Source organism: Acomys minous (genome assembly GCF_964271855.1).
Source record: "Acomys minous genome assembly, chromosome: 4".
Taxonomy (NCBI): Eukaryota; Metazoa; Chordata; class Mammalia; order Rodentia; family Muridae; genus Acomys; species Acomys minous.
In genome coordinates this window covers 108,968,558-108,990,994 of record NC_140486.1, presented here as the reverse complement: position 1 = coordinate 108,990,994, position 22,437 = coordinate 108,968,558, and the positions used below count along the sequence as shown (strand labels likewise).

General features: G+C 41.8%; 1 pseudogene across 1 annotated transcript; it reads left to right on the top strand.

Moving 5' to 3' along the window:
- Positions 1-19,661: 19,661 nt before the first annotated feature.
- Positions 19,662-20,579, top strand: LOC311595949 (elongation factor 1-delta-like; annotated as a pseudogene). The gene has a single exon. The product of its transcript is annotated as an elongation factor 1-delta-like (transcript).
- The last annotated feature ends 1,858 nt before the right edge of the window (positions 20,580-22,437 follow it).

Here is a 22,437-nt window from a genome sequence, read left to right as displayed (position 1 = left end):
AATAAAATAAATCTTCACAAAACTAAATCATTAAGTTGAAAACTTCTTGAAGCAGGAGATAACATTTTCAGGGTTAAATTACTAGGACAATATCTTATAAGTAGCAGAGTTCAAGTACATTTTGAAATAAATGAACATATCAATGGTAGTTTATTGTTTTAGTTTGCTTTTCTGTTGCCGTGATAAAAGCTTTGACCAAATGCAACTGGAGAGGAAAGGGTTTATTTGACTTATGCTTCCAACAACAATCTATTAACAAAGCAAGTCAGGGCAGGGACCCAAAGCAGAGGTTGAGAGGAACCATGAAGTACTGCTTACTGGTTCGCTTTCAGGCTTGATCACAGGCTCATGTTTAGCCAGCTTTCATATAGAGTCCAGGACCATCTGCTTAAGGATGGCGCTACCCACAGTAGGCGGAGCACCCACCCCCTATATTAATTAATAATCAAGACAGACATGACCATAGAGCAATGCAATTTAGGCTATTTCTCATTGAAGCTTCTCTCAGATGACTCTAAACTGTGTCAAGTTGATAATTACAGCCAATCAGCATATCTGCCAGATGCTATTTGTCAATAATATTTGCAATAGAAAGAGGGAGAGAATGGCTCGGAGAGAAGAGCATTGGAGGTGGGATAAATGCTTCTTGTCTGGTGTGAAGACATACACCTTCATTTCCTTTCAGTTATTTCTAAGACAAATGGTGAGCTGTCTGATAACTACGCAGAGGAAGGTTTTGTCATTGAGCTGACATTGGATTTTAAATTATGAGCACAGATAGGCAGTCTAAATAATTATTAGTGGCATGACTTAATACTTCAGGTTTAATTTTCCCTTTTAACGTCTTCCCATGGGGGAGGACAAAGAGCCTTCATACTGCTAGGTCTTAAATGAGATGCCGGGAGATATGCAGATGAAATTAATGAACAAATAATTGTTTCTGTTCAAGAACTAATCTAGGGAGACAGTGTGACCATTTTTATGTTTGGGGCCATATTAAGGCTGTCTCTTCTGCTGATCAATAATTATCTGTCTATAAATCACATGCTTAGGTTTAGGGTAAGGAGGGGGTCTTTACATTTAATTGGTAGTTCTTGCTGCCTTTTGAATCACTTGTCCTAGTCCACCACCACGTCAGATCATTTTTGGAAAGAAGTGAGTTTTTTTTCATCTGTTGTCATTAGAACTCTAGTGAAGGTGCTAAAGACATCAGTAGCTTACTTAACATGGCATTGAATAAAATATAACTAGCCAATACAGGTTAATTTTAATGGCTTCATGTTTATAATTCACAGACCACAAAGTTAGCCCAATTACCATGTGTCAGAAATGGATACTAGCAAAATTTCAGAGTAGTACATTCACCTCTGCAGTACAGAACAACTCTACCATGCCTACACACCGTACAGCCCATTGAACATCAGCCTAGTTCTTATTCCTGCCCTGGCCAATCACTGATTTACCTTTTCTCTCTTTAGATTTTTACTATCCATCTCCAATGAGCAGATCAACCTACTGCATGGTCTTTTCTACCAAGATCCTTTTACTTTGCATAAGGTTTTGCTAGTTTACCCACTTCCTGCATGCTTCTGCAGTTGGCTCAACTTTATTATTACACTATCCCACTGCTTAGACACTGTACAGTTTTCTGTAACTATCCAGGTTGTTGTACTTTGGGGCTGTGAATCAGAGTGATATTTACTCAGCCAGGTCGGTATTTCCCACCTGAGCATCCCCTTCCACGTTCAGTGACTGTCACATGATGCTGGCTGCATGGGATTCCATTCCAACCACCACACTCACGAGAAGCGCACCCTGAGGTATGCTGCTTTCACTCTGCCACTGCCTTGCTTTGGCCTTTGGCTCCGCCCTTGACAAAAGGATTCCTTTTTTTTTTTTTTAATAGCACCAGTGTGAATAGTTCTGTCTGGACTCACACTGTAACGATGCCCCACTGTCTAGCTTCTCTCCTACGTCTGTTGTGGTTTCTTAGGGAAAAATGATTTCATCTCTTCCCTGGCAATATCTGCACCAAACTCTGTTTTACTCACTTCACTCTCGAGTGTGCAGAATCTTCTTCTTATACGATGGAAAGGTGGTTGAGGGCTTGCATCAAGTAGCATCCGTTATGAGCAGTAATGCTTTACTGAAACCACCCTCCCATCCATCCTCCATCAGATGCCTAGCCCCGCCCCCCCACTAATCCTTCTCCTTACTGGGTCAGCAAGGGCCCTATCTTTGGCCCTTTGTATTAGTTTGGAATCGTTTTCATTTGCTGCATCATAGTGTTTTGGTCCTCAGGTTTTAGGAGCAAATGTTTGGAATGTAGATTCTGTTCCTTCCATTACACTGTGGATTCCTTTGTGCAAATTGATTCAGCAGATGGAGTTTTCACGTGATCTCTCCTTGAATAAATGTCAGAAGGCTCGCCTGCCTTCCAGTTTTCTAACCAAAAAGTGTAACATCCAACTAAAACACCTAGAAACGAAACTATGCTCAGCTGTTCTGGCCTGTCCTGGCCACACAAAGACTTCATAAATGTTTCCATGAGCCAAAAATCCAGACCCTTCTTTGGCTGTTGTAGACATGCTTTTGTTCTGTATAGTAGTGCCCCTCAAACCACTGGCCTGTGCTAACTCAAAATGTACCAGGCCTTCTGCAGAAATGAAAAGGATTGTACTTTACCCCCCCCATTTTTAAATTGTCTCTCCCCTCTCCCCTCTCCCCTCTCCTCCTCCCCTATTCCTCAGAAAAGGGGAGTCCCTCTACCCATACACTCCAGCTCATCAACTTGTGGCAGGACTGAGTTCATCCTCTTTCCCTGTGGCCTGGCAAGGCAGGCCCATCAGGGGAAGTGATTGAAAAGCAAGCAACAGAGTCCTTGTCAGAGACAGCCCCCACTTTCCTTATTAGTAGACCCACACAAAGCCTGAGCTGCCCATTGGCTACATCTATGTAGATAACCTAGATCCAGTTGGTTGGTGTTTCAGACTCCACAAGCTCCTCTGGGCCCTGGTTAGTTGGCTCTGTTGGTCTTCCTGTGGAACTCTTGTCACCTCTAGGTCCTTTTACCCACCACCCCCCACACCCCCGATATACTTTTCCACTAGACTCCATATACTTCACCCAATGATTAGCTATGAATCTGAGCTTCTGATTTGAACCACTGTGGAAGGAACCTCTCAGAGGACAACTCTGATAGGCTCCTGTCTGCAAGCATAGCAGAGTATCATTCATAGTGTTAGGGGGTTGGCTTTCTTTCATTGAGTAGATCTTAGGGTGGGCAAGGCATTGGTTGGACAGTCTCTCAATCTCTGCTCAATCTGTTCTATCTTTATCCCGTGCATGTCTTGTAGGCGGGGTGAGTTTTAAGTGAAAGTTTTTGTGGGTGGGTTGGTGCTTTCCCCCTCCACTAGGAGTGTTGTCTAGTTAGAGGCATCCTCTTCTGTCTTCATGGCTTCTGCTACTAGGAGTCTCAGCTATAGTTCACCTCATATCCTTCTAGAAGCCTATTCTGACTTAGGTCTCCAGCTTGTCACAGAGATACCCCTACTCACAGTTTCCCTTTTCTCTGTAGACCTTCTGTCCTCCTGAACCCGCTCCCCTCAGGTCTGATCTCTACCTTATTTCGTTCTGTGCTCCCTCTTCTGCCTTGTTCCCTCTCTTCAGTCACTACCTCTGTCTATTCTATTTCCTCTTATGAGTGAGATTTAAGTATCCTCCCTTGGGTCCTCCTTGTTATTTATCTACTTTGGGTTTGTGCATTGTAGTCTATTTATCCTGTACTAAATGGCTAAAATCTGCTTATAAGTGAACAGATGCCATGTGTGTCTTTCTGGGACCGGACTACCTCACTCAAGATGATTTTTTTTCTAGTTCCATTAATTTGCCTACAAATTTCATAATTTCCTTGTTTTTTAGTGGCTGGGTAGTATTCCATTCTGTAACTGGACCACAGTTTACCCATTCTGCAGTAGAAGGACATGTAACCCAATTAAAAACTCAGGCACAGCACATCTATGTTGGGTTAATATCCATTTGTAAGTGAGTATATACCATGCATGTCTTTCTGAGTCTTGGTTAACTCACTCAGGATGATCATTTCTAGTTCAATCCATTTGCCAGCAAATTTTAAGATTTCCTTGTTTTTATTAGCTGAGTAGTATTCCATTGTGTAAATGTACCACAGTTTTTTAATCCACTCTTTGCTTGAGGGACATCTAGCTTGTTTCCAGATTCTAGCTAATACGAATAAGGCTGCTATGACCATAGCTGAGCAAATATCCTTGTTGGGGAGCATCTTTTGGGTATATGCACAGGAGTGGTATAGCATTAATTCCAATTTTCTGAAAAAGCTCCAGATTGATTTCCAAAGTGGTTGTACAAGTTTGCACTCCCAACAGCCATGGAGGAGTGTTCCCCTTTCTCCACATCCTCACCAGCATGTGCTATCAGTTGAGATTTTGATCTTAGCCATTCTGAGGGGGTGTAAAGTGGAATCTCAGAGTGGTTTTGATTTGCATTTCCCTGGTGGGAAGGCCTGGCGACACACAGAGGAAGGGGAAGCAGGCTATCCTGATGAGACCTGATATGCTGTGGTCATAGGGCAGAAGAGGGAGGGAGGGTGGTAACAGGAAGATACAAGTGAGGGGATAACATTCTGGATGTAATTTGAATAAAGTATAATAAGTTTTTAAAAATTGAGCACAGAGCTAAATAGAGAATTCGCAATAGAGGAGTCTCGAAAGGCCAAGAAGCACTTAAAGAAATACTCAACATCCTCAGTCAGGGAAATGCAATCAAAATGACTCTGAAATTCTATCTTTTTTGGGGGGATTCACTAGTGGTTTTTATTTAGGTGACTGGACTCTGAGCATTCAGATTTAACATTTAATGAAAAAAAAAAAGCTTAATTTCTGTGTAGCTCTTGTCCCATGTCTGAAGATCTGACTTTGCCAAAGTTAAAATTCTTATTCTTTTAAGAAAGACACATCTGTTTGAGAGGGCTTGTTATACTCTGCTATACTTGTGCTTTTGTGTACAGTTGTTCTGTGAGATTCCATCTCACACCCATCAGAATGGCTAAGATCAGAAACTCAAGTGACAGCACATGCTGTCGAGGATGTAGAAAAGGGGGGACATTCCTCCATTGCTGGTGGGAGTGCGAACTGGTACAACCACTTTGAAAATCACCCTGGTGCTTTCTTAGAAGACTGAGCATAACTCTACCTCAAGTCCCAGCTCTACCACTCCTGGTCATAAACCCAAGAGATGCCCCACCATACCACAAGGACATTTGTACAACTAAGTTCATAGTAGCTTTATTTGTACTAGCCAGATTCAGGATTGTGCTTTAAATAGCAAGTCTGGGAGATGCTTTTCACGCTATGCACTAGGGTTCCAAGGATGTGCTTTCACATGGACATAAGGTAGTGGTGCATTGGCTCTTTACACGAATGCCCCTTGGTCATCTCAGGGTGCAAATGGAGATGTCCACCACCTCCCAGGTTTAAGATTAAACATCCCCTTATGTAATCAGAATCACACTGCATCTCTGTTTTGTTGTCATTTCTGTCTGACTTCTGGACCAAGAAATTACATTCCTTCTTTGTGATTCTTTGGACGTCTTTTCATATCCATTTTATAACGTTCACTTTATCTGCAACATTTCACAGTTCTCATTGCAGTGGACCATCTTCTGCGTTAGATTGTGAAGTTCTTGAAAGTAAGGTTCCCACCCTTTCCTTAAGAAGTATTAGAACTTAACTTGCATGTAATTACTTCCCAATTATAGTGGTCGTTGAGCTAATGAACGATGAACCAAGGAATGATGAACTAAGGGGTGATAAAGTGATATGGAAGTGGGTGCATGACTTTAGCCATTTGCTCTCTATGGCTGACTTTTTGGAAGGAGCCATATGCGGTAAGATTTCAGCACATAGGATATCAGAATGTGTTTGGAAGGTAGGAAAAGGATGTGAGATTGGCTTCGAGATTGATTCCCCTGTGTTGCACAGGCCCCAGTAACCTCTAAGTTAACTCTGCTCAGAGTTCTGGATGCCAGATGGTTAGAGTCCTCACTGTTTTGAACAGAAATCTCACACTGACCATCAGCCACTCATTGTAAAATGACATCTTGGGCCTAGAAGCTCTCTGTGGGAACACACTTAGTGAGATTTGACAGGAAGCCAGCCCTCCCATGCAGATGGTCTGAGCTGTACAGCTTTACCCATCAAATCTCTGGGGTTTTCTTCTTCTTCTTCTTCTTCTTCTTCTTCTTCTTCTTCTTCTTCTTCTTCTTCTTCTTCTTCTTCTTCTTCTTCTTCAAAACCTTAATTTAGGCAATGCCATAATTACATTTTATTATCTATTCTAGATCATCTATTTTTTTTTTTAACAAAGGTCACTTTAATATAAATTAAATTCAGCCTGTTAAGATGGGTTTTTTTTTGTGTGCCTACCAAATTTTATTTTTAAAATGCCGCATCGGCTCTTGTCAGAACTACCCAATAATTTTAGTTGAAAATTAAGAGCAAACAGGACTTGAGAAGAAAAATGGCTTTTCTAATCACTTTAGAAATATTCTAAAATTATTCTGTTTCATCATTTTTGGTAGATGGCTCTTCCCTGTCAACATATGTGGAAGAAGTTGTTTTAGATTATTGAAAGTCTTGGATGAATAATTTATCAAATTGTCAGCAGCTGTTTTTTTTTCTAACAATAGATTTTAATGGACCAGTCCTATTTCATTTTTCAAATGTTAAAAAAGTTAATTTACTAAAAATATATTCATGAGCCTTTTCCACAACGTCCCGGGTAATATCAAAGTGGGCCATGATTTTCTGTCTCTCTAAATACAGTGTCAAAGCTGAGAGCATTTTTTGTAGCTATTTAATACTTTAGTTTGAATATTAAAATTCTCAGTTGCTGGCAGCCTACTGACCTATTCTTTTTGGTTTCAAAGCATTCTTTTTCTGTATACAACACTGTTGGCTATAAAGTTATTTTTATACTGAGAAGGTCTGAACCCCTGGTTCAGGCTTGCACTATGTCTCATCTGGGGATCATTGGTGAGTGTCTACTGGCTGCAAATGATCTCATCCAAAGCATTAATGATACTCAATGCTTCAAGCATCCTGATCTTCACTAAGTCACTTCCAGGTACAGTTGGCCAAAATAGGGAATTTTTTTCTGGAGTACCATGGTTATTTTCTATTTCTTCTAAAGACCAATCAATCATTTTGCTGAGCAAGTAGTTCGTGTAGGAAATTTGTTATGCATTGTCTTGTATTAATTCCCTTATCAGCACGATAAAAACAAGCTGATCTATTAGTTAATCATAGTATCAGTTAACACTATTATGAAGTCTTTAAATAAAGGTAATGACATGTTTAGAGAAATTAGGTGGTTTGTGTTGGGTCCCATTATAAGGCAACATCAGAACTCATGTTTAGGTAAATGGGGCATAATATCTAGATAATAAGTTCTCCAAAATTAGAATTGGACCCATGGGATTCTATTTAGAAAAGAGATACTTGTTGTAGAACAGAGACAAGCACTTTGCGGGTGGTAGACCTAGAAATGGTTCATTCATGTATTGACCTTGGAACTTAGAGGGTTGTAAGACTTGTAATAAATATGAGCAAATTCATTTCATTGGCTGCTTCATTCTTTATTCTTTACTGGATCTCTTGGGAAATGTTATGATATGTTTTTATGCTCAAATAGGAAAAACTTGAATACATGCATCTTAAGTTCCTTCTGAAGATCTTATTTTAAAGAGAGTGGGGGAGTGCAAATAGCATTTGGGGAACTAGATGTTACATCTGATGGGTCATATGGTACACGTGGCAAAGCAGCTTGTAAGTTATTTGAACTTGGTACAGAGACTTATCTAATTATGGCCCACTGAACGGGTCTACACTTGAGGCCCAGAGGAGTATTTGTTAGATTGATAGATCAATATCCAATCTAAATGATGTTCATTTGCCTTCAGAACTCATGCAGGCAAGTCAGTGAGATAGCTCAACATGTTAAAGGTGTTGCCGTAAATCTGACAACCTGAGATTGATCACTGGATTGTCGAAAAGAACTGATTTTTGCAAGTTTTCTTCTGGTTCCCACATGAGCATCAGAGCACATATATGCCACACATATACAAACATACATGTACACACACACATACACACACACACTTAAATAAATTAAATGCAATTTTAAAAATTGAAAAATAATTAATATGGGCCTCCTAGCTATTGCGCCTCTTCCTCAGAGGCACGCAGTACTCGCCCACGTTAGAAGCTAGACACCAATCTGCTTTAGAATTCTCAAGCTTTGAAAAGCCTCACCGTGGTGGAAGGGTCTTGAAAATTTGCTGCAGTTATTTCCCACCCTCCAGATTGCACGTGCTTTACCAGGATGTGCATACTTCCTCCTCCCCACACTCAGTCTGACTGGGTGGTGTGACTGGACAGCAGAGCGTCTTGTGGGCTGCCGGTGATAATGATGTCTCTGGCCCAACTATGAGGTGAGACTGCGTATTTGATACACGTTTGTGACTACTGAGGGGAATTTCAGTCTGCCTAATAGTATCTATTAACAGATACTGAAGACAAAAACAGTACAACGATGGCCACTGCTGCATACCTGGTCATCGTTGACTGCTTCCAACATGGATACTACATTAATGAAGTGGTCCCTTTATTAATTTTAGAGAGATCTCTTTTCACCCTCAAGAGATGCCTTCAATGGTTAGACTTACTTCATTGCCAGCTTGAGGGGATTTAGGACTACTGCGCAAGCACCCGTCCCTGAAGGTGAAGGCCCGTCTTGAGTGTGCGCAGCACCGCCTGGGCTTTCAGGGAAGAAGGCAGGAAGTGCATCAAGCTCTGCCATCCAATCCTCTCTGATTCCTGACTCCTAAGTTTATTTTAAAAGCAATACTACCCGCTGCCTCGAGCTCCGGCTGCCTTTATGGACTACGCCTTCAAGCCAAGTGCCAATGTGACCCACAAACCACAGCTTCCTTAAGCTGCTTGTGTCGAGCACTTTGTCTGGCAACAAGAAAATATGTAATATACCATGTGTCTTCTTTGATATTTCCTGCAGCTTTAATCATTCTCTTTTAAAAGACTTGACATAACCATATTAGACGTCAGGACTTCAGAGTATGAGTTCTGTGAAGGCAATTCAACCTATAACAGCATCCCTTGGCATTATTGTTAATTTTCATCCAATACTACTCTAATAACCTCCTAACTTGGAATAACCAACTGTCTTTTACAATATTCAAATCCATCCTGCTTAAAATGGGAGCCTGGGAAGGAGCAGTTGTTCCTGAATCTGGAATGCCTCTTTTATCTGAGTAGCTTGAGAACTTCAGTGTTTTCCTTCTCGGAGAGCTTCTGGAAATGGGGGGGGGGGGGGGGGGAGGGCAAGTTTTCCTTCTATTGCTGGATTCATCATCACAAACAACTAAAACACAATATCAAACCCCAAACCAAGTCCCTCGAGTCTTTCCTGAAGTAACACAATTTGGGATCACAGATGAAATTTAGTTTTTAAGCTACAGAAAGGAATTGTTTATGACCTGAAGTGACAATGGAAGGAAAGAAAGTACTTGGGAACCTTTTTCCACCTGAAGATGCACTTTAGTCCTTGGCTTTATTTAACCTTCCAGGGTGAGCCTTTACTCGATCTTCCATGAAAAACTCCTTGTTGTTGCAATAAAATATCTAAGCAACTTAAGGAGAGAAGAGCTTATTTGGGCGTACAGTTTGAAGGTACTGCCCTTATAGGATGGTTAGAGTGTCATGTCCATAGGAGCATGAGGCGGGTGTCACGCATTTGCAGTTAGATTCTCTCTCTCTCCCCCCCTCTCTCTCTGGATCCACTGACCACAGAGCACAGTGCCTGTTTTGTGTGATTCGTCCCATTTCAGTTAACCTAATCTAGGAAATCTCTCACAGGCATGTCCAGGGGGTTGTTTCCATGGTGATTCTAAATCTAAAACCAAGATTAACCACCACATAATTGTAGCTATTTATTTATTTTATTTATTTATTTATTTATTTATTTATTTATTTAAAGAAATAATAAAAGGGGGATTTCTGGTTCCTGCCTCGAGTCCCTGGCCCTCCTGAGAAGACAGCCTTCAGAGCCAATGTTTGAAAAGTGTTCTAAATCAACTGCAGATGGGGAAACTGACCCTGCAAGTGGGACCAGTCACTGTCACTTAAATATGACTTCACTCCTCTAGCCAAGCCAGGTGGTATGTAAATGCTCACGTGACAACAGGATTTTTCTCTCTTCTGTCCAGATGAAGAAGACCCTAATATTTTGAGGCCCACACATAGGCTTCCATAGCATTCCTTCTTTGGAATAAAATTATGCTGAAGAATTCCTTAATATGACTTAAAAATTTTTCAACTAGTCCCCAGCAATGGAGTTGTTCTAACACCAGCCAGACTCTCTACTGGGAATGCTGATGTGGAGAGTTCTATTTAACAGGACCATCTGTGGCCGTAATTAGTTTGAACTTGTGAAATGGAGAGTTTGACAGGAGGTAGAATATTCGTTCCTTATTTTGCATGGCTGAGAGCACAGAAATGTACCATGAAGGCATGAGCAGAGATCCAGGAATTTCTCACCAGCTAATAGCAAAGGGAAAGTGTTGGAAAATGATTTGGGGCTGGGAGATAATTTAATGATGCATCTGTCTGCTCTGACATTTCCAACATAAATTCTTTTTTAGCTAGAGCCAAAATGAGCATGTTTGTAACTCCCAAACTAGAGTCCTTCCTGGATACTATGGTGTTGGCCAATTGTCTTAGCTTCCTTGTGCACCTGGGTCCCAAAGCAGCAAGCAGCCAATTGCTGCCTTGAAGAAAACACTGATAGAAATATCTGCTTAGCACAGCTCCAGTTGTAATGGCTTGGGATCTGATGGATGTAGATGCTGTTTGTCATGGCATGAGGAGGGACCAAAGTCATGTTTGTGGTCACACAGTATGCTCCCTTACTTTGGAAGGGGAGCACCTGAGTCCATACAATACTACTCTTCTTCAGCTTTGTCCCAAATTAAAATAGTTTGTCCTTGAACTCGTGATATAGTCCAAGTTCACTGGAAGCTCAGGATCCTCTTGCTTCCCTCTCCCATATCCTAAGATTACAGATGTGTGCCACTGGCCTAGCTCATGAACCCTTTCCTCTCCTCTATGTTCCTCGCTAGGACCTTTTCTGATACCTGACACTGTCTTGATGTTTTGAGAGGATCAAGGATGGAGGAACAGGGCTGTACAAGAAAATCACAAGTGGCTTTTGTCCCAGATCTGAAAGAATTCTTCCTGGGAATTCTCAGAACCCACTAGTCTATTCTTTAGTAAAAAGAAGACAAAATGTGAGTTTTACATTTGTCTTCAGGTTTACTTTCAAATATCAAACAGATTAATATACTGGCTACTTTAAATATAGTATGCATCATGAATATAAAGCCCTGCCTTAGAAAAGGCACACGTTTTTATAAAACTAATGACTTGGAGAGGTGGCTCAGCAGTTAAGAGCACTGGTTGCTTCTCCAGTAGACCTGGGTTTGATTCCCAGTATACACATAGAGACTCACAACTGTCAAAAACTCGAATGCCAGAGGATCCAATGCCCTTCTCTGGATTCCTTGGGCATTGCACAGACATGGTGCATAGGCATAAATGTATGCAGAACATTCATTCACATAAAACAAAAGTAAGAAATAAAAAATAAAATAAAACTGATGGGGTCAAACCTGTTGTTTAAGATATTTATATATTAGAAACAAATTTTATCTGCTTAGCTTTCCTCTCAACAGAAATGATGGCTTTTGTACTTTCTTTCCTCAGTCACTTACTTCATGAACAGGCAGGGGACAAAATGGAGAGGCTTTTGTCCCTCTAGTGGCCCATCTTATAATGAACATGTTGGACAAAATGGTTATTTAGATGCTCTTTGAGGCAAAATTCTACAGTTTCCATAAGCGTAGCAATTGAGTAAGTATGCTGTAGGAGTGAATATTATTTTTGCCTCTGTGAATATATTAGAAAAATCTTTTCTTCTTAGTCCCTCTAATAAGCACCTTCATGTTGAAGGTGTGCACAGCTTAATGAAAAGACAGATGTTGCTATTTCTGGGAGTAGTAGACTCTTCTCATTTGGAGGAGAACCACGCGAAGGTTGATATCATTTAGGCTCTTCTATCTCTATTAACTTTCATTTCTTAAAAGTAACATTCCTACTGAGGTGTAATCCACGTAGCTCTTAGACTTTACAGATCATGTTTACAAAGTAAACTATTTAATAGTGTCAAGTGTATTCACAGCCTGTGTAACCTTCACATGAATATGGCAATATTCCATCATCCCTGTAAAGAAACACTATATCTATGGCATCACCTCTCTCTCTGTCTCTCTCTCTCTGTCTCTCTCTCTCTCTGTCTCTCTCATACACACACACACACACACACACACACACACACACACCAGGGTTTCTCTATGTAGCCTTGGATGTCTTGGACTTGCTTTGTAGGTCAGGCTGGCCTTGAACTCACAGAGATCCGCCTCCTTCTGTCTCCCTGAGTGTTGGGATCACAGGCATGGGCCATCGTGCCCAGCTATGAGATCACTTCTCATCTCCTTTAACCTTGTCAATTTCTAGGCAACCACTCATCTACTTTCTGAGTCTATAGTTTTGCCATTCTACACACGTCACATAAGTGAAATCATTTAGTAACTGGCTTATTTTACTTTATCTGATGCATTTAAAGTTTAGAGACTTTGTAATATTTATCTGTAGTTCATTGCATTTATCACCATGTAATATTCTATTACATGAATATATTATGACTTTATTTATCCTTTTGTCCCACTGAGGAACATTAGAGTTGGCTCAGTTGTTGACTGTCATAAATCATACTGCTGTGGATTTACATAGGCAGGCATACGTTTATTTCTCTGAGGTGAATACCGAGGAATGAATTGTGGAGTCATATTATACCTCATGTTTGACCTCTTAAGGGTGGTAAGACTGTTTTCTAAAAAAATAGCTTCCCATTTTAATTTCCAAGCAGCAGCATACACTAACTGGGTATTCTCAGTATACTAGCAAGCACTTAGGATGGTCAGCGTTTTGGAGACAGCCACTCCAGTGACTCTGAAGTGATCTGCACTTCCTGGACGGCTGATAGTGTTGAGGCTGCTCTCCTTTGGTTCTTGATCATTTGGATCTGTCCACTACAGTGATGTATCTATTCATGCTCTAGGCTCGCTTTCAAATTAGGTTGTGTGTCTTTTGTATCGTCAACTTAGAAAAGGTGCTTTATGCTGCCTAGCTGCAAGCCTATATCGTGTCTATGGCTTTGCTGTCTTCTAGATAGTAGATTGCCTTCTCATGTCCTCGATGGTGTCCTTTGATACATGGATGAATTTGACGGAGGCCAATTTGTCCCCTTTTTCTTTTGCTGCTTGTGCTTGTGATGTGGTATGCACAAAGACGTAAACCTGTAACAAGCCACTGCTGAGTAAAACACTTAAAAAATTAAACTATTCATTAAGACTCAGGTGTACCAAACTGATAAGTCAATCACAATGGAGAGCACTCTAGACAGGACAGCCAGTCTCTTGGGGACTGTCCAGATCCGCAGGCCATAGGACACTTTGTCCATTCCCCTTGTCTCATCATTAGTCCAGATTGCATGAAGACATTAAAGACGTAATTGTTAATTATTTGAAGAACAACTTATTTCCTAAGGACTGTAAATCAGCTGGAAAACACGCTGAGCCCGAGTTCACAAAGGAGAGACCCTGGGTGTTATTTGCTTGCGACTCATCCATATAGAGAGTCTTTTTAATAGTATCTAACACTTTTTGAATATTTTAAGAAACTCAATTAACTCTTGAACAGCTGTATCATCATTTGATCCTGCTCCCCTTGGCATCCCTTAGCTTTCTGTAAAACGATACCTATTAATTCAAATTGCGAGCTTTATATCTCGCAGTGCTTTGTATTTCCCAGATTGAATGCAGCACTTTGAATAAATGCAAAGTTAATTTCTAGCTTTTCAAGGTGGAAAGATTTTTCTGCTTGCTTGCAAAATTATGCTTTTATACCTTAAAGGCTGAAAATGAAAGTTCCTTTTCTATGAAAATATTATTTTAGAAAAACATTGAAGAATAAAACTAAAGATTTCCTTCTCTTTCCACCCAAATGCAATATTTTCCTTTGTGCATTTTATTTATGCCTTACTTTCTACTTGTGTGTTTTTACTCATTAAAACCCTAATGAATGTACTGCCTGCACGCAGTATTTGAATGCCTGGTCTTGGCACCATCCCACTTCACTGAAGGAGCATCATCTGTGTAGGTCGAAGAGCTTCAGACTCAGCTTTACTCTAAGCAGCAATGCCCTAGCCATAGAAATGAACTCAAAATGGGAGCCATATTCTGTGACCTCCTTTTCCTTTGGAATTATAGGCGCCCTTCACCTTCTGGCTGTTCACTCTTCCTGAATGTGCAGCTGTCCTACCCCTCATCATAGGGAAAGTAATGTCTGGGTCTTTCCCTAGGGCTACGAAGTTTGGCTGCTGGCTCTCATAGTCAACCCCGCCCCCTCCACTCCTTTCCACTCTCCAGCTAGCTCTGGTCCAGACACAATAACCAAGGCAGTTCTTTCCTTGGAGCTTTTTACTTGCCCTCTCTTCCATCTAGAACACTCTGTGCTTGGAGCGCTTACATTTGGCTCCTTAGCTTTCATGGCTCAGCTAAGTGGTATTTCAGCATGACTTCAGAGATTATCCCAACCCGGCATACCGCTCTGGTCCCAACTCACCTCACCCAGATCACCACTCCACCTCTTTCCTTTACAGATTCCATGTAGTATGTGAAAATCTATGACATAAAAACTATATGTGTCTTGGTTTGCTTATTGTCCGTTTCCCCTCTGCTGACACACAGGTACTTCATGAAGCAGGAATTCTTTTCCTCTACCATAACCCAGTGCCCACCATCACTTCTGGATTTGGTGGCTCTCTAATGTTTATTAGGGTGAGTGACATGCTGTGCAGAAGCAATGTTTGCTTTTGTACACATGTGCTAATGTCCTCCCTTCTTTCTCTTCAGAACTGAAGAGAAAAATTTATGTTTGCGAACGTAGTGGCAAGAGTGAGAAAAGATTCCATAGTGTAAATGTACCACAGTTTCTTTATCCATTCTTCTATTGAGGGACACTTAGGCTGTTTCCAGGTTCTGGCTATTATGAATAAGGCTGCTATGAACATGGTTGAGCAAATTTTCTTGTTGTGTGCTGGAGCAACTTCTGGGTATATTCAAAGGAGTGGAATAGCTGGGTCTTGAGGAAGCCCTATTCCCATTTTTCTGAGATAGCACCAGATAGATTTCCAAAGTGGTTGTACTAGTTTGCATTCCCACCAGCAATGAAGGAGTGTTCCTCTCTCTCCACACCCTCGCCAGCATGTGGTGTCGCTTGAATTTTTTATCTTAGCCATTCTGATGGGTGTAAGATGGAATCTCAGCGTTGTTTTGAAGTGTCCATCAGTAGAAGAATGGATAAAGAAACTGTGGTACATATACACTATGGAATACTATTCAACTATTAAAAACAAGGAATTCCTGAAATTTGTGGATAAATGGATTGAGCCAGAAATGATCATAATGAGTGAGTTAACCCAGAAGCAGAAAGACTCAAATGGTATATACTCACTTATATCTGCATATTAGCCCAAGGGGCATGTCCCACGAAAGCCTTCACTTACCAGGAAACTGAGACAGAGGGGAGGACATTCTAGTGGGACTCTAGATGAGAGAATCATGGGAGAATGGCAAAGTAGAAGAATCCAGAGGGTCCTAGAAGCCTACAAGTAGAACATTATGATAGGCAGATTTGGGCACAGGGGTCCCGCTCAAACTAAGGCACCAGCCAAGGACAATACAGGCGGTAAACCTTAAACCCCTACCCAAATCTAGACAATGGACAGAACACTCTCCACAGTAGAGTGGAGAGTGGGATATTACTTTCTCACATACTCTGGTCCCTCACCTTTGACCATGTCCCCTGGAGGGGGAGACCTGGTGGCACTCAGAGGAAGGACAGCAGGTTACCAAGAAGAGACTTGATACCCTATGAACACATACAGGGGGAGGTAATCCCCCTCAGGAACAGTCATAGGGGAGGGGAATAAGGGGAAAATGGGAGGGAGGGAAGAATGGGAGGATACAAGGGATGGGATAACCATTGAGATGTAACAAGAATAAATTAATAAAAAAAAAGAGTGAGAAAAGAAGCAAGGAAGGAAAGCATGTAAAACCTTGCTGATAGCAGCAAGGCAGGATGCATCATTTCTTTGTAGAGAAACTGTGATGATATATGTAACCAATAGGCATACACCTACATAGTCAACACTATATGAAATAGCACCTTTCTTTTTTTTCATTAATTATTTTATTTATTTACTTCACATCCCAATCTCCTCCCCTCCCAGTCTTTCCCTCTACTCTCCCCTTTCCTCTTCTCACTCTATGCCACCTCCCTTTTGTCTCAGAAAAGGGGAGACCTCCCGTGGATATCAAGCACCTTTCTTTTCTTTTCCTTAAAACTAATGAATTAATTCATTTATTCACTTTACATCCCGATCGTAGCCCCCTCCCTCTTCTCCTCTAGTCCCATCCTCCCTCTCTCTTTCCCCATTCTCCATCCCCTACTCCTCAGAAAAGGGGAGTTCCCCCTAAACTCACCCTAGCACATCAAGTGTCATCAGGACTGAGTACATCCTTTTCCACTGTGGCCTGGCAGGCAGCCCCACCAGGGGGAAGTGATCAAAAAGGAGCCAACAGAGTCCGTGTCACAGACAGTCCCCACTCCCTTAATAGGGGATGCACATGAAGCCTGAGCTGCCCATCCACTACATCCATGAAGGGGCCTTAGGTCCAGTCCACACATGGTTCTTGGTTTGTGCTTCAGTCTACAAGCCCCTCTGGGCCCTCATTAGTTGGCTCTGTTGGCCTTTTTGTGGAGCTCCTGTCACCTCCAGGTCTTTCTATCCTTCTCCCCACTTTTCTACAAGACTCCCTACACTTGGCCCAATGCTTGGCTGTGAGGGTCAGCATCTGTTTCAATCCATTGCTGGGTAGAGCCTCTCAGGGGACAGCTATGCTAGATTCTCCTCTGCAAGTATGGCAGAATGTCGTTAATAGTGTCAGGGATTGCCTCTCTCCCATAGAGTAAGTCCCAGGTTGGCCCAGGCAATTGGTTAGCTGTTCTCTTGATCTCTGCTCTATCTTTGCCCCTGCACATCTTGCAGGCAGGGTAAATTTTGGGTCAAAGTTTGGATGGAGATAAACTTTGAATGCAAAATGACTCTCACAGGCTCGTGTGTTTGAATACCTGGATCAGGGTTAGCTGTACTGTTTTGGGTGGTTGTGGGAACTTTTGAGCATGGGGCCAACGGGAAAGATGTAAGAACATAAAGGAGAATTTGTGGGGTGTGGTCATATCTAGCTCTTTTCTTCCTGCCAAGATATGAGCCGACTGCTGCCTCAAGCTGACCAGCTACCTCAGCTCCCATGCCTTCCCTGAAATGATGGTTTTTTTTTTAATTTCTGAATTCTAAGCCAAACCAAACCTCTCTTCCCTCAGGTGATTTCTTGCAAACATTTGGTCACAGTGACCAGAAAAGTATCTGGCATAGCTGGCTTGCTTTAATGTTGCTTGTAACATAATAGAACCAGATACAGTATCCTTGATACAATACATTCTGTTTTGTGATCACTTGGTGCATTTTTCTGCCTGCTTTTGCCAGTCTGGAGAAAATTGGAGTTGTAAAGACAAAAACAAGATATCTTGTCACTTGGTTGTAAATTGAGTGGCACAAATCACAGGTAGCCAGCTACGGAGGGTTTGAAAAGGATTTAAGTCCTGAGAGAATAAAGTAGATTCCTATTGCCTCTGAAAATTTTAGGTGAAGAGCCATTTTCTCCTAAGGTCAGCTTTCATAGAAAGCAATTGTCACTTCTCTGCCGACTTCAACCTTACACCATACAGATGAACGTGTAGCCACCCTCACTCACCCAGGTCTGCTATAAAAGCCAATTTATGCATTAAAAAATTAGATGTCTGGTCTAGTCCAGTAACGTGGAGAAAATAGCCGAGAATAAAATCCTTTATCTTGGATGACCTGAGTGTCCTTCACTCCCCCTGGGGACAGAGGTGCTTTCAGAACAAAACAATTGCCTCCTCATCACTTCAGGGTGGTGTGCTGAGGCAGAACATGGGGGTTGTGGGGGGGAGTTCCCATCACCCCTTAAGCTTTTCCTCTGCCTAGTCCACACTTTTCTCCAGGATGAGGACAGAGTTGCAAGAGTGCTGCAGGCATCTAGTTCTTCTTTCATTTCATGGTGGGAAACAACCCGGCAACAGCAAGGATCCCGTTGAGATTGAGGAATGGTGATTATACCTATGGATTTTGTTGCTCTGACTCTTCGTCTTTATCAAGGCGGCAGATGGGCATGGAGAATCATTTGAGCTAGGCATAGGCGAGAGATGCATGGTACAAGGACACGCTATGAAGGAAGAACACGTTAAGGGCTCAGACCACAGCACTTGATTATGTTCTCATTGCTTGGGGTTTGATTTCTAAGTAAGTATAGTGTAAGAGAAGACAAAAAAATGGGAAGCAATGCCAATGATGCAAGACTCTCGGTCAACATCAGTCTTTAAAGTCACTTTTCTCCTCTCTGTGACCAAACAGCTAAAAGGAAACTACTTCAGGTTTAAAAAAAAAATTAGATGTCATTTCATTAGTACACAAAGTAATGTGTTTACTGAGGACATTTTCAAACATGCTTTTGGTTAGCTCCCCTGTCTCCATGGCTCCTATCTCCGCTGTTCTGTTCTATCCTTATGGGATAAGACTAGGTAGATTTAGCTGTGGTCAAGAGGATGCGGTCCATCACAGCTGGGGAAGCACAGAGGTGGGAGCTGCTTGCTCACGTCTCCACATCAGGAAATGCCAGCACTCTGTCTGCCTTTCTCCACTTTCCCTTCTTTTCAGGCTTGTCTTCGATCCATTGGATGTAGTACCTCTATTAGGCTGGTTCTTCCTTCTCCAGTTAATCCTATGTGAAAATGTTCTAACAGATACAGGCAAAGGTGTGACGTACTAATGCCCTAGGCATTTCATATTCCAATCAATTCACCATCAAGAGACGATGGGCCATCCCCGTGGTTTCTTCTCTGTCTCCCTGTTATCTCTGTCTCTGTCTCTTTCCATCTTCTGAGGTGGAGTCACTTGATATAGTTAAGACTGACCTGGAAGGCACGTTCTACCCTTCTCAGCCACCTCAGTTCTGGAGTTACAGGTACATGACACCATGATGCCCCACAGGCATGATTTTAAAGAAGCTATTATTAAAGTGAAAATATTTGTTTTAATCTAAACTACTATGAGACACTGCAATGTAATTGTGACACTGACATCTGTTGATTATGCATCAGAAGCTTTTAAATGCTTTATTTGTATCAATTATTATTTTCTCCAACTCTTTTATGAAGTATGTTCAAACTTTGGCCACATTTTGTATTTGAGACAGTGAGTTATGGAGATGAAAAATTGAATCGAGTCCTGAGATCGCAGTTCTAGGTTTTGGTTGCTTCGTCCTTTGCTGGAGTCAGAAAGATGGCTACCAACTTTCTAGTGCACGAGAAGATCTGGTTTGACAAGTTTAAATGTGATGGTGCAGAAAGGAGATTCTATGAGCAGATGAATGGGCCTGTGACCACAGGCTCCCTCCAGAGCTCAGGCCCTGGGGCCTCCAGTGGACCTGGTGGAGATCACAGTGAGCTTATTGTATGGATTGCCAGTCTGGAAGTGGAGAACCAGAACCTTCAAGGCATGGTGCAAGACCTGCAGCAGGCCATTCCCAAGTTGGAGGCCCGGCTGAGCACCCTGGAGAAGAATTCACCTACTCACCAAGTCACAGCTCCAGAGACCCAACACGTGTCTGCTATGCGTCAAGTGGAGCCCCCAGCCAAGAAAGTAGCCACACCAGCAGAGGACGATGAGGACAATGACATTGACCTGTTCGGCAGTGATGAGGAGGAAGAAGACAAGGAGGCTGCCCGACTACGAGAGGAGAGACTATGCCAGTATGCAGAGAAGAAGGCCAAGAAGCCCTCGCTGGTGGCAAAATCCTCCATCCTCTTGGATGTCAAACCTTGGGATGATAAGACAGACATGGCCCAGCTAGAGACTTGTGTGCGTTCCATCCAATTGGATGGACTGGTTTGGGGGGGGGCTCCAAGTTCATGCCTATCGGGTATGGTATCCAGAAGCTACAGATCCAGTGTGTGGTGGAGGATGACAAAGTGGGCACACCAGCTTGCTGGAAGAGGAGATCACCAAGTTTGAGGAACATGTGCAGAATGTCGACATTGCAGCTTTCAACAAGATCTGAGAGGCTAGGAGTGTGGTTCATGTGTGTGAGGACCTGCTGAGATTAAAGACTGAAACTCCACAAAAAAGAAGAAGAAGAAGAAGAAGAAGAAGAAGAAGAAGAAGAAGAAGAAGAAGAAGAAAGAAAGAAAGAAAGAAAGAAAAATTGAATCAAAGATGGCAACAGAGTCTTTAGGGATAAACTTCTACAGCTACAGAACTTAGAACATAGGAGACATTTATTTTTAGATTTAATGAAAAATATTATTAAATCCAAGAAGCTTATATAGCCTATATAAGAAAGTATGTAGGCTATCTGGGGGGGAGGGCGGTTGAAAATTAATCTTTCTTGAAAAATTTTAGGCACCTGATTTCTATGTTGTCTTAATTGACTATATTTGAAAGGGAAGTGTGTTACTTAAAATGCACTTTCTCAGATTTAAATGATATAATTATTCATTTGTATATTTGTGGAAGATGTCATGATTAAAAAAAAAAAAGAATGGACTCACAAAATATCCAGTGTTTAATAGCACACTTTCAGGAGGAAATTGCACAGCTCTGCATTTCAGGCAGCACACCAACGGAATTTCCCCTGGTGCTTTAGTCCAAGTTGCTTGAGAGTGGGTAGCTTGCTCAATGCAGTAAATCATTCAGATATTTATTATATACCAGATACTCTGCTAAGGATTAGCAATGAAAGCCATAAATACTATCAAAATATTTGTTACTGCGCAAGTGTGTACCCTGAAAGGATATGGTTCTCTAAGATAGTGGATTTGGAAAGAAATTCCAGAACAGATCCATGAATGTTATCAAAAAGGTATAGGAATGGAGAATCATGGGAAAATGGAAAGCATCTGACTTTACTGAGGAAGTGTGGCAGAATGTTCTGACAGATTCCTTAGTTGGCAAAGGAGGATGCAATAAGAAGTCATGCAAAATGGCTGAATCTGGAGTAGAAGGAGCGTGGGGAACGTTGGAGGCAGCTCACACAGGACCGTTGCCCAGGCTGCCATTCTAGGGCACTGTTTGCTGCTCCATTGTATTGGACACTGGATTGAGCAAATCTCAGTCTTCCTCAGTATTTATTACTACAAAACTTTACAAATCAAAATGCACCAACTAACCATTCAAAGAGCACACAAAACCCAACCAAGCAACACACAGCACATCTGGACTAGGTCTTCCCTCTTATGCATACCCCCTGGCTACTGTGGACTACATTTACTCAGGGCTCACCAGAAGTCAGGCAAAATGCTGGCCCTTTCAGGCCTCCGCTAATTTGTCTTTGGAAAATCTGTGTTTAGTTTTTTTAGGTTTGTTGTTGTTGTTGTTGTTGTTTTGTTTTTAATTACTTGTTTCCAGTAGGGAGGAGGTAAATTTCCAAAAGATGGCTGACATCATAAAGGGCACTAGAAATTAAGACTATTTGTTGTTGGCGTCTGTTCTTACTGCTTCAGAGGCATCTAAATCCACAGTGTCTGGGAGAATTCAAACTGGAGGCTGCTATCAGTGGACAATTTCAGTGAGTTGATAGGACAATAACTCTGCGTGTCATTTTTATTCTACTTATCTGGTTAAGATACAGGAAGACGGAGGGGGACAGCCATGCCTTCTCATGCATATCCCAGAGGGAACGGTATTTCCTGTGAGTGAGTCAAAGCAGAATATTTTATATCTGGGAGTAAAAACTGCAGCACATACAGAACAAGAATTTCCTTTATGTTGTAGAAGATATATGCTACAATTAAAAGAGGTTGATGGGAGTACTTTAGAGAAGTTATAATTGACTGGAGCTATTAGAACATAAAGAATGGCTGAGGCTTCCTCTTCCACCACATAGTCACTTGATGAATTTCAGCCTCAGGGATCCGTCTCTGGGGGCCATAAACAAGTAGCAGTGGTCTCATTCACAGCTATGCCCACAAAAGGAGTTACCTCTCCTACTTGGTTAGGTGTGCTTTC